This window comes from Dermacentor silvarum, chromosome 4 (genome assembly GCF_013339745.2).
Source record: "Dermacentor silvarum isolate Dsil-2018 chromosome 4, BIME_Dsil_1.4, whole genome shotgun sequence".
Taxonomy (NCBI): Eukaryota; Metazoa; Arthropoda; class Arachnida; order Ixodida; family Ixodidae; genus Dermacentor; species Dermacentor silvarum.
This window is the reverse complement of record NC_051157.2, coordinates 170054602-170067142: the sequence shown is the minus strand read 5'-3', so window position 1 is coordinate 170067142 and position 12541 is coordinate 170054602.

The following is a 12541-nucleotide window of genomic DNA, read 5'->3' as shown; positions in this document are numbered from 1 at the left end:
CTACGAGCGTCTCGATGAAATGAGGGACTTGGCGATCGGTATCGAGCAGGCGATGCAGAACGGGGCTCGTGCCTTCGCTGCTCGAATGAACTGTCGCGACTCGCGATGAAGTTCTCTATCTCCATCGGGCGCTGACCAGGTCGTGGACGAGGTGCACCTGGAGGGAACCCGCGGAGGCCCACTCGTCGATAGGGGCACATCCTGTAGACGTGGCCAGCCTCTCCGCAATGAAAACATAGGGGCCTGAGGTCAGGAGCCCGCCAAACGTCGCTTTTTCGGGGCCTCGACTCCTCGATGGACGATGGACTGCGACGCCTGAACACTACTTCAGTCTGTTCGGAGGGGCGCATGACGTTTGAGGGGCCGTACAGCGACGGTCGTCGTACGGCGTCCGCATAAGTCATTCGGACTGGTTCCCGCTGTTGTGGTACCTCGTAGCGTTCAGGGGCTTGGACGGCTTGCCTAATCTCGTCGCGCACTATCTCCGCCACAGAAATTCGGGCTGTCGGCGCGTCGGTTAGCTGCATTTTGTGGAGCTCTTCTCTTACCACAGCCCTGATCAATTCGCGTAAGTCCTCGAGGTGGTTTTCCGAGGTCATGCTAGAGGGGCTGTGTGAAAGTTCCATCACGTTGCGGTTGTATTGTCTGGCACGCTGTCGAAGGGCCCTTTCCATTGCTGTCGCTTCAGCAAGGAAGTCTGCAAGTGTTGTGGGCGGATTCCGAATAAGTCCAGCAAAGATCTCTTGCTTCACACCTCGCATCAAATGTCGCACCTTCTTGTCTTCGGCCATTGAGGCATCCGCACGTCTGAACAGCCGAGCCATGTCTTCAGTATACGTGGTGACGCTCTCGTTCGGGGCTTGGAATCTTGCCTGTATTGCCAGCTCCGCTCGCTCCTTCCTGTCCATGTTGGAGTATGTGGCGACCAGCTGCTGTCGGAATTCGTGCCACGAAGTCAATGTCGTTTCATGGTTATGGAACCACGTCCTCGCGGAGTCTTGGAGCGCGAAGTACACGTTGCGCAACTTGCGGTCTTCGTTCCATCCGTTGCATTCGGCGACCCGCTCGAAATGGTCTAGCCAATCTTCCACGTCTTCAGTAGCATCTCCGTGGAACGCAATCGGCGTCTGTGGCTGGTTGAAGATGATCTGCGCCGGCGAAACAGCCGCAGCAGCAGGAGGCTGTGGGCTCAGGTTCATCGTCCGGATACGATCGGGCAACAGACCGTGCTCAGGTTGGAGCCCTTGAAGACGGCGGCTGGTGCGTACGTGCACAGGAGTAATCTCTCCCGGACTACTCACTGGGGATGAGTCAGGGGTACGCTGCGTCTCCGGCAATGGTATCATTTACCCAGCACCTCCACCAGTAAAATGTCACGAAGATAATTATAACGAGCTTGCCGAAAGAGAACAGCCTTCTTTTATGATGGCCGACACTCAAGAGAACGCGCGCACACCTGCGCCCTTCGTCGTCTTCTCTCTGGCGATCTTGTGCCTGTAGTGGGCAGCTGACTTATCACGATCGGTGCCTGTAGTGGGCAGCTTACTTCGCGTCAATATGATAAAGAAAACGGAATTGAAAGCGGTCGAAACAACTTGCCTGTAGGTGTGAGCGGAACACATATCTTGCGCAAAAGTTGGGAGGATGCTCAAGCTTCGCCTTTAAAAGTGGAACGCGATAGCATTCAAAGATCACTGACGGATTCTCACGCTTCCCGGCAACTGCAGCTTACGTAACCGTAATGTTTTCCGGGAAGCGCTGGCAGCGAACGCTATGCACGAAGGCGAGATTTCTGGTAGAAACGCGTCTCCTTGCGTGGGCCGATCCCGGAGGTAGTACACAGCCGCGCCAAAATAGATCACATGATTTTCAGGTTTCTGTTATTGTTTCGAACTTTTAATATTTCAGTCTGAGAAGAATTAACACCGAAGGCATGCGCTGTCGGAGTTTTGTTTCAAGATATTTGTTTGTGAGCTGTTATTGTATCAAAATTCTGACGAATAACACATGTCAAGAAAGTAAGACGAGGTATGAACAACTTTAGTAATAGAATGGTGTGGCAATATACCGCATGTCATATAGCAAGGCGTGGCATATACATATACCTAAATATATACGGAAATTTTCGCTCACGACCGGGACGCCGGACGCCGACGCCGGATTTTCTACGACTCGGGGCCCTTAACGCTATCGCGTTAATACGCGTGTGGTGTTCTTCCACTCAGCTACCGCAGGGACCTTCATCCCGTTCATCTCGTAGATGAGTACTTGCTCTGAAAGTACTCATCTACGAGGGCGAAGTCTTTGCCCCTATTTTTATTACCCAAAATAAGGCACATACAGGTAATTACAAATATGCGTACTATTCTATGTACCTTTTATACCCCAGTCACACGGGCATACCGAAGGTCCTTTGATGTTAAGGAGCATAGAGCTTTCAAAGGAACATTAGTTCAAGGGATATGTATCAGTGCTACACGGTCGCCGCTGTAGCTTTTGACAGAAACCGGAACGTACTCTAAAACGCAAAAGGGACGAAAAAAAATGTGGTTGATCCCTCTTATATAGGAATCGGTATAGAACACGAAAGTGAAACGTGTCTTCACAGAAGTAGTGTAATGTTTATTGCACATTGATATATAATGTCTATTGGTGTTTTGTGGCTAAAGCGCCCTTAGGCGTTGATGCACCCACGCTGACACCTGGTGGCACGTCTCCTCCATCACGACTACCAACGTCGATGACCATGAGCAACCGTCGTGCATATGGAAGCTGCACTACGCTGCACACGCTAGCACAACGCGAAAGACGAAGCACGTAACTGACACACTAATACAACGCGCAAGACAAAGCACGTAACTGAATCGTCACCGAGTCAAATCAGCGCGTACAGCGCGTCGTAATTGCAGCCTCCGCGATCAACTTCAGAAACATTTTCAGAGCTAATTGCGGAGGCCACGCTCCGCTGTGCTGAGTACGGTGAACGCCACCTAGGTGGCGTTGGTAGTGCTTCTTGATGCCAGCGTCCCTTCGAATGCTGGCATCGAGGCGTCGTAGTACTGAGACCACCGAAGCGTTCACTGTCGGTGCGCGTTAAGGCCGGAATACATGGAGCGAATAACCGGCGTCCGAGCGAAGAACTTCGTCGGGCGGCGAACGTCCGACGGCCGGCGTCAAGAAATTTGCCGTCCGCAGCCGATCTGCCTGTCCAAACATTTTATTGCGATAGCAATTATATGGACACTCAAAAGCAGATTTCTGCCGTCGGCGTCGCCGTCGCCGTCGCCGTCGCCGTCGCCGTGAGGTTCCGTATGACGTTATTTGGAGATGAAATCGTCGCCGCGCGCCGAACGCTGTATGTGCGAGTGAAAGGGCGCGAGGGGCGCGTCTTTCACGGGGAGTGAACGCACGGCGGAGAACAAACGCGCGTTCTGCGCCGTGCTCGCTTAAGGGCTGCAGAAGTAGGCGTCTCTTTTCTCCTTTACAATCACCATATATGTAGAGCAAACGCGCCTTCTTCGGACGCGCGAGAGGCCGTGGGGGAGGGGGAGGGAAGGGAGGCGACGTTTAGCTGCGGCACCAAGTGCCTATTTATATCAGAGGCTCCAGCAACAGTCACCAACGCCGCACGCATTTTGAGCTAACGCGGGCAAAACGCCGATGGCGTCGACAACAGTTCTGCGTGTTGTTGCTACCAAAGCCGCTCACCTTACTTCGTATGACATTGCTGTGTTGCTATCGCATTCATTGCTTCGCCCTTAGGGCGAAACTGTGACATTTTTCGTCGGGCGAACGCCGCCGCCGGAAGCGTCTAGCGCGCAGCGGTGGACGACAGCCAATCAGGAGGCACTAGTTCCGGTCGCATTGCATGCTGGTGTTTCGCGCGCGCGCGCCTTTTCGCGTCGTCTGCAATCGCGTTGGTGTTGCCGTGTCTGCATGTCTCTGCACCGATTGAGTAGTTCCTAGTATGATCTCTCAGGAATCGCGTTGTATTTGTACATCCCATATCCGCTGATCTGCGAGGAAACAGACAAGCAGTGCAAGCTCTCTACAACAACCTTCAACAGAAATCTTCTGATCTCAGAGGCCACATGCTGTCGTCATGCCTATCTCCCGACTTCCCCGATAGATGGCGTTGGCATCGGATATTTCTTTCGCTAGGCTTAGACGCGTTCGAAACGAGAAGCGATCTCGAAAACTACTCAAGGTTATCCATAATACTCTGTCGTCGAAGCGGCCTGAGACTAAGCGAAAGCCGTTTACGCAGTCATTTGCTTCCAACTAAGTGAATTCTACAAGGACAACGCCAAATTCAGTTCGAAGCGGGCGGCCGGGACCGCCGCCAACACGGCGGCCAACGCGCGGCGGCGTTCGCCGCATGTATTGCAACACAGCAAACATCCTGCGTCGTGTCGCCGCGTCGTTACTTGACGCGTGAAGTTCGTCGAGAAAGTTCGCTCCATGTATCCCGGGCTTTAGTGTCATAATGCAGTACTTCTCTTTTCTGCTCATAGGCGGCGGCACCGCCCCGAGCAAGAGCGCGGGTACACGGAGGAGTGTTAGATATATAAGGCGCGTCTGTGTAGCTCTCTGCGAATGCGTTTGTGGCGCAATGGGTTAAACGCTCGGCGATCTATCGTCGCGGACCGAGAGGTCGTGGGTTCGATTCCCAAATTTTGCATGTTTGTGGAACTTTTTCTTCTGGTTTCTTTCTTTGTATTATGTTCTATGACGTATTTCCGTGACGGAAATACGTCAGTGAAGTCTTGGTGGACCCCGGAATAAAACACTTTCGTGTTAAAAACGGAAAAAAAAAAAACACGAGGACACATCGATGCGTAGCAGCCGATAACCAAATCGCACATGGCACTCATTTTGCTCACGAGGGTTGCAATGTGGGCTTGTTGGTAACGCATCTTGGAGGGTTAACGGCAGCGCGATTAAAAGTATGAACTGAACTTCGATAACAAACACTGTTGGAAGCTATAGCGCCGTGTCTTTTAATCGCGCTACCGTAAACCCTCCACCCGTCGGTGTTGCTGGTTGTGACGGGCCGTGCCGACGCTCTTGTACCGTCGGATTCATCATTGAGACTGCGGGTGTCACGAAAGTGTTTAGTGCTTTTAAACTTCTATAATATAGTGAAACTTCTTTTAACACGTAAAAATTGAACTTTCGTATTTATAGAGAATTTTGTTTTCTTCGGTCGGACACCCTCTAGGCTCAAAAGTATTCCTTTGAGATTTCAAAGGACAAACACGGACTCCCTTGACTCACAGCTCCCTTCAACTAGGCCTCCTTTGATACGCCCATGTGACAGCGCTCGTCTTCCCTTGAAGTAAAGGATCTTTGATTCAAAGGACTTCGAAAATGCCTGTGTGACTGGGGTATTACGCTATTTTTCCACATAGTCCCCACACCGGTTCAGACACTTAATTGTCCCGTCTCATCGGTAAATTTGAGATGCCCCTGTGGTAGAAGTCGTCCGGCTGACTGTGGAACCACCGTCGGACTAGTGGCTTGGCTTCATCGTTGCACGTGAATCGCTGTCCTGCCAGGAACTTCTTCAGCGGAGCGATAACGTGGAAAACGCCTTTCCCCATACGTGGGCTGCATTTCCCTGTGGATTTAGATGGGTGTTCGTCCTTGCTCCATTGAAAACTATTCGCACTTTGTTGCTCGTACGCTGTGAACATGTGAAGCACAACGGCCATCTTCAACAACTGACAACAGCGCCTTGTTTGGAGCTACCGGCAGATCAGGCCGGGCGGGTCCTAAGCTCCACCGCTGGGAATGGATATGTTTACTTCGCATTTACAGCCGTAATTTGGCTAAAAAAATAGGGGCAGGCTCTCTGATTCGCCCTCGTAATTAATAATTAATGAATGTGGCAGTCGCCTGATCCGTTGCGATTCCATGTTATGTTTACGAGCGCTTCGCACGTGCGTAGGCGGGGAAACCTTTAACGGCGCACTAATACTCCTTCCCCGAGTCAGCAGTAAGAAAAATGTCTTGCAGGATACGACCTTGGAGGAAACAAAAACAAGGGCTTCCCTCGGAAGCCGTTGCAGCCAGCCATAACCGGTACTCGTCGGAGTCAACACTTTCCGTAGACACTCAAGACGCCTTGCGACACGCGTGACCTTGGCCGGTTGTCTGCCCGCGTGCTGCCACTGAAACGGAATGAGGATGAATATGCGCAAAGTGACCATCATGATGAGTTCGCATTATTGTTGTATGTAATGAACTGGCGAAGAAAAAAACGAATGACACGTGGGCCCATAATTGCCCAGTGTGAAATGAAGTACTACCTATATTCTTTATCGCTTACTGCGACAACGCGTTGCTTCTGGACTTCACTACTAGCATTGCGATCTCCATTACTTTTTTAACAGCCTAGCTGTTTAAGCCGGCCGTAATGTGTGCCGCCTGCCACTTCGTTGCCTAGCAACCACCTGGCGGAGCGGCGTGTGCTTCGCCTCCTCTCCGTGCCGTGCACATGTTGCCTTGACATGGGACGTTAAGAAGAGGGAAGGAGGGCGTGCGCGCGTCGCGCGCTATGTTCGGGAAAAAGAAAGAGAAAACGAGAGCGAGAGAGAGAGACAAAAACAAATTGTAGCAGCACCAACGAAACAGCGTGCCGACGCCATCCGCGTTTCTCCGTTCGTACGATCCGCACCGCAGTCTCTCGCTTTCTGTCGCACACGGAGCTAAGCGTAGACGAGTTCGTGTCGAACCACAGCCTATCTCACACTCGGCAACTGTGTCCAAACTCAGTGTTCAGAAACTCGCGGGCAAACCATCCATCGGCACCACCTGTGGCTCTCCGCACTTGCCGCTGGAAATTAACCAGGACTCGCAGGCCCGGATCGTTCTGGTTGCTCAAACGGGTTTGCTCCCTATCGCGGACTCGAAACGCTGGATCTTCTGCCATTCGCTGTCGTTTAGTCGCCACTTCGCCGGCGCGATACTCCGGATCGGCCCGAAGTCGTCATTCGCTCTCGAGTAGCGGCGCGCTGTCTTTCGCGCCGCGCTTCCTCTTCCACGGGAGTGACGATCGTCTTCGGTCGCCCCATTCCCTTCCGCAGCGATGTCGACGCGGCATCGACGCGCCGCGGGACCCTGACGTCACGGCGGCGACCAATCCGCACGGCGTGGTGACGTCATGGCTAGGCAGAGCAAATTTCACATGCTGCGACTGGATCGAAAAAAATCGGTGCGGATCGCACGCGTCGCAATGCGATGTTTTCAAGCGATGCGGCGCGCGCAATGACGTCATGGCTCGGCTCCCGCAGCTGTTGCGAGGCTCAGCGCAGCTGGTGCGAGGCGTTGCTAGGCGACGCATGTGACGCAATCGCTAGGCGAGGCTTTTTCGGCGTACACCTAACGGCGCGGCCACCGGCTTAAACAGCTTCGCTGTTAGAAATCCTTTGTATCATCAAAATGGGCCAAAACAGCTCTGGATGCCTCAACTTTCTGTTCACTGTTCAAAGATTTTGGCAACCAGTTCGCTGAAAGCTTGCGCATGTGTAGGATACTGGTAGTATTGAAACCAGCACGCTCCCGAATCAAGTCCAGTAACTGGGCTATCTTTTTGGCGAATAGAATCGGCTCCCGCAGCTGTTGCGAGGCTCGGCGCAGCTGGTGCGAGGCGTTGCTAGGCGACGCATGTGACCCAATCGCTCGCATGCAACAAACAGCATCGTTTGTTGCCGGATCTGTTGAGGACGTGGGGCGCATACTGCGGACTTCATCTTCAAAGGTAAAATGCCCTGTCTTGAAACCAGAAACCTTGGTTTTTATTGTGCTGTAGGAAGGACACTTCTCCCCTAATGTTTGCGATATCTCAGTGTGAATGTCCTTTGCAGACTTTCTCTGGAGAAACAAAAACTTTATGACGCCCGTAACTCCACAGACGTGACACTTGCTTCTGCCTCTGCCATCTCAGATTCTAACTGAAATTAACATAGTTATGAAAATCAAACAAATCTCATATTTTCACCATATTGCTTAACAAGATATCTAGCTTTTATCGACCCTTTTCGCGGAGCAATGTGTTCACGAGAAACGAGGTGGCACTTTCGGCGGTGCGCCATACGTTGCTTCAGCAAAAGCGCACGAATACGAAACCATAACCGCTTCTGCCCTGATTCTGTGCGATCAGCTGCCGGAAATGCAACTGGGTTCGATCACGCACTGTGCTCAGTTCATGCTGCAAAATGTGGAGCGACGAATTGAAGACGTGTGCAGTAGTTGGCTGCAGAAATAGTAACTGGCAGATTAAGGAATGGAATGAGCATGTGTGACCAATTAAGTTCACGGACCGTTGCTACATACGGACAGCCTCTGTTGCCGCCCTTCTCGATGTACGACTTTCCTTGTGGATAAAAAAAAATCACTTATTCGCCAGTGTTGTATCGCTAACCTCCAGAGAAAAGACTTCAACCCCGGAACGCCGGCAATAGTGAGTACCGCTCGTTAAACAATGACAAAAGGATTATACAGCGCCACTTCATGGCATACGTTTCGCGCACGTTATCTATATACACACATCGACCCCAACTCGCACACAAGCTTCCGCACACTCCATCGCCAACGTATTAAGAATATGCGAATGGGCGCACACTTGAATCAGTGCGCCAAAGCATGGGTGACCGCGACCACACCGACAGCACACGAATGGTCGAAGCTGAATGTGTCGTGACGGTCCACAGGAGTAAGCGAGTTATACTAGCGATAATACATCTTTGCTACAAGCTATTAGAGAGAGAGAGAGAGAGAGGAACGTGGTGGGAAAGGCCGGGAGGTTAACCGGAAAAGATTCTGGTTTGCTACCCTGCACTGGGAGAAGGGGAAGGGGAAATGAAAGGTGGGAAGAATAGGGAAGAGAAAAAGCAGTCACGAAAAAAAAATAAAAAATCAAGGAATTTAAAAAAAGAAAAAGAAAAAGAAAAGAAAAGGAGGAGGTTGAAACGTCTGTCAGAACTATAGTCTGTCAGATAGTCCACTCGATCGCAAAAACTTCAAGAGTGCCTTGACTGACTTATTGTGTGACGACTGTATAGGAAGCTATTAGAAAGTACAGAACAGCTACGTTCCAAGCCTTGTGTGCAGCAAGACTAAAGCTATTGCAACTGAGCACACCTGCGAGCGATTAGGCAGAAAATAATCAGGTAGTCACCGGCACCGACGAACTTCAACTGAGTCAAAGACGTGACAAACAACTGCTTCAAAGTGTTTGCCAAATAAAGAACGAAGAGCAAACCACACAGATCCTGATTCAATTCATAATCGGAAAGCTTGGATAGCTTGAAATACATTTTTAGCCTCGTTTTTAGAACAAGCACCATATACGCTGCTCGCGCCGTTTGGGCATAGCTTAATAATGAGCTTCGAAAGCGCTTTTACATGTCCTCTGAAGCTGTCGCCAAAGCTTCGTGTCGACCACCCAGTCAGTGTCTGCGATATCTTCCGAGACAGAGATTTCCCGAGCCACTCCTCCAGGTGTCATGTGCACCCATTGTAAACACGGAGACATTAAGCAAAATAATGGACGCGTCACCACGTGATCTAACATGGCAGCGCCCACGGGATCGCCGCGAAAAGGGTCAATGTGGTACCACGTTTATGTTTGAATTCTAAATTCAAGGTGGCAAAGCTTCCTCCATGTGGCAAAGCCAGGAACTTTTCAGCGCCCCCACGTATACTGAAAGGGTATGGCAAACCAGTTATGCAAAAGCCCACAAGGAATTAAGGTTCACGGAAGAGAAAATTGTCATCCATTACGACTGTAGCATGGACCTACGGACGAAACCAATATGGATTCCTCACTGAGCAAAGAAGCTTCTCACTTCACGAAAGAATCGGACTGGCCCGAGGATCGAACCCGGGCCAACGATTTTCCGGTGGTGATCGCTCTACCATCTGAGCATATAGCAGCAGGCTAGCATATAGGAAAATGAGGCCGAACTCATCGACATCTTCATTATGGCCATTTAATGACATTGTTTCCCTTTCATGATTGTTCCTCAACCTCTCGCGCTTCGGGAAAACTTATGTGCCATATGTCAATGTGTTTATTTGTATCACGTACAGTCCTCATTCATAAAAGTACTTTCCTCGTGTTTATCTGAAGGATGTCTCGTGCTTCCGCACACTTGGGCACTTTGCACTTCACCTACACCACCCACTACTGCGCCTTATTTTCGCCAAATATTAATAAGATGCCTCGATCGTTTGTTTCATTGAAGGCCCCAGGGAAGCCAATAGCTACACTCTACGAGAAGCCTGCAAACTATGGGTGTTAGCTTGTTTCGCAACGATAATCGTCATCTATCTTGCCCGCATTTCCTTTCTTTAACGCTGCGCGCCCATACTTCCATGTCGCGCAGGTCAGGAACGGAATGCGCGTTATCAGCGTGCAGGGGCGTAGCCAGAAATTTTTTCGGCGGGGGGGGGGGGGGGGGGGCAAGCTTCTGCTTTCTTCTACGTCACATGATCGATAATAAATATCGGTAGTTTAAGCAGACTCTATTCATGTATATCAAAGACATGGGACCGCCCCTCCCCCCCCCCCCCCCCCCTCGCGTGTGCGTGTGCTTGTGCAGAAATTAAGTACAAAGTAAAGTATATAAGCTCAGTAAATACCGTAAGTACGGCAGGTACAGTGGGCGTTTGGATCAACGGTCCCTCATCGCGCCACTGAATGGACCAGTCTTCGAAAACGCATCATTGAGACGACCCGCCCGATTGGAGAAGACATCATTAATTGTTAATTTCTGTTAAGCGTAGATGGCGTCGTCCTTGTCGGGGCGAAGTGCGTTTCACAAGTCAAGGACGGCTATACGCAGTGAAAAGTGCATGCGTGACCAGGCTTATACCTCCCATAGCAATAGCTTGTTCGCTGTGTCTTAGCGCTAGAAAACTTAAATACGTGCAAAAACGCGTAAGGCTTTTTTTTTTTTTTTTTCGAAACTTTCGTCGCCCAGCTCCCTCATACGAGAGGGTTGCATTTCCTGCGGCAAGTGCATGGGCCGCTGTGTCTTCCGCTGTGTGCGAACGTGCAGCCGTCATTTGCCTATACGTCAACAGAGCCAGAATTGTAAAGAATATTTCACCGCACAGCATAGATATGGTATGTGTACATATTTTAAGTACTGCGTGCAACTCATTTCTGCTTCACTTCGCCGGTGCAAACAGGAAGCGGCCTTGTACCTCACAGAATCTCGACTGATCGGTGTACTAGTGATGCAGGAATGAACTCTGGTCTTGTTCAGTGCATAGTGCACATAATCAATTTCTCAGGACGCGTGAACTCCGACGAGAACTGTCAGCGCCTGCAACAAGAGTTTACTTACGCTGTACTGCGCACAGCAGTAATTCATGCTTGTCAGCTGTCTGTTTCGTGCATTCTGTTGCGAGTCGGTGGAATTTCACTGCTGTCATCAACCCCTTCGTGTGTACATTGCTGGTTTGGGATTTCACAATAAAACAGCAACTACCAGCCTTCCGTAATTGCTGGTTTGGGATTCAACAACACAACAGTAATTACCAGCCGTCCGTAGGGGCGAAATCGCAAACAAGAGACGTTTCTCGCGCAGACTAAGATCCTGCGCGAGCGCGGCCTAACCGGCACCTGAAGGGAAGCGGCGGAAATGTATATCGGAGATTTCGACCACCTGGGGTCTTTAACCTGCACCTAAATCTAAGTAAACGGGCCTCGAGCGTTTTCGCCATCATCTAAAATGCGGCTGCCGCATTTTTTGCTTCATTTGTTGCGCATTTGTTGCTTCAGAATGCGGCCCGCCACATTCTCGCCCAATTTTCATTCTCGCCCAACTTCACAGAGTGTCAAAGCCTTGACAAACACCGTGACAGTTTTTTCCATATGCAGACATGATTCGCTGTAAATTACTAACCCAAACGGAAGCGCCCAGGAATAAAATTGTGATAGTAGCACCGGTTTCATGAATTATGTCAGCGCGAAGCGACGAGAACAAAGGGTGGGCATAGAATGGGTGGGCATAGAATAAAGACCAACTTGGGTGGGTACGTAAGGGGGGGGACGGGGGAATTCGGGGGGGGGGGGGGGTTGAACCCCCCTGGCTACGCCCCTGTCAGCGTGACATAGCATTTTTGACAGGAAAGTAGCGAGCGCAGAGTTTCCAAGAGATTAAATGCAATTGCAAGACTGATGAGGGATGATTATTTTTGTGGCACAGAGATGCACTCCAAATGGTGCAAGCGTTTACAGAGTATACTAACTTCGTAACGCATAAAACCACGGCCGCTGTAAACAAAAAAAAAAAAAAAAAAAAAAAAGAACGAAAAAAAAAAAAAAAAACATGGAGGGCGCTTAAGCTTCTCTCTTAAGAGTGGAACGCGATAGCATTCAAAGATCCCTGAATGCATGCTCCTCACGCTTCCAGACATCTGCAGCTTATGCAACCGTAATGGTTACCGCATTGGTGCCGTTTACATAGATGCCATGCTCTAGGAAGGCGATACGATGCACTATTTCTCGCATTCATGCAAACGCGAC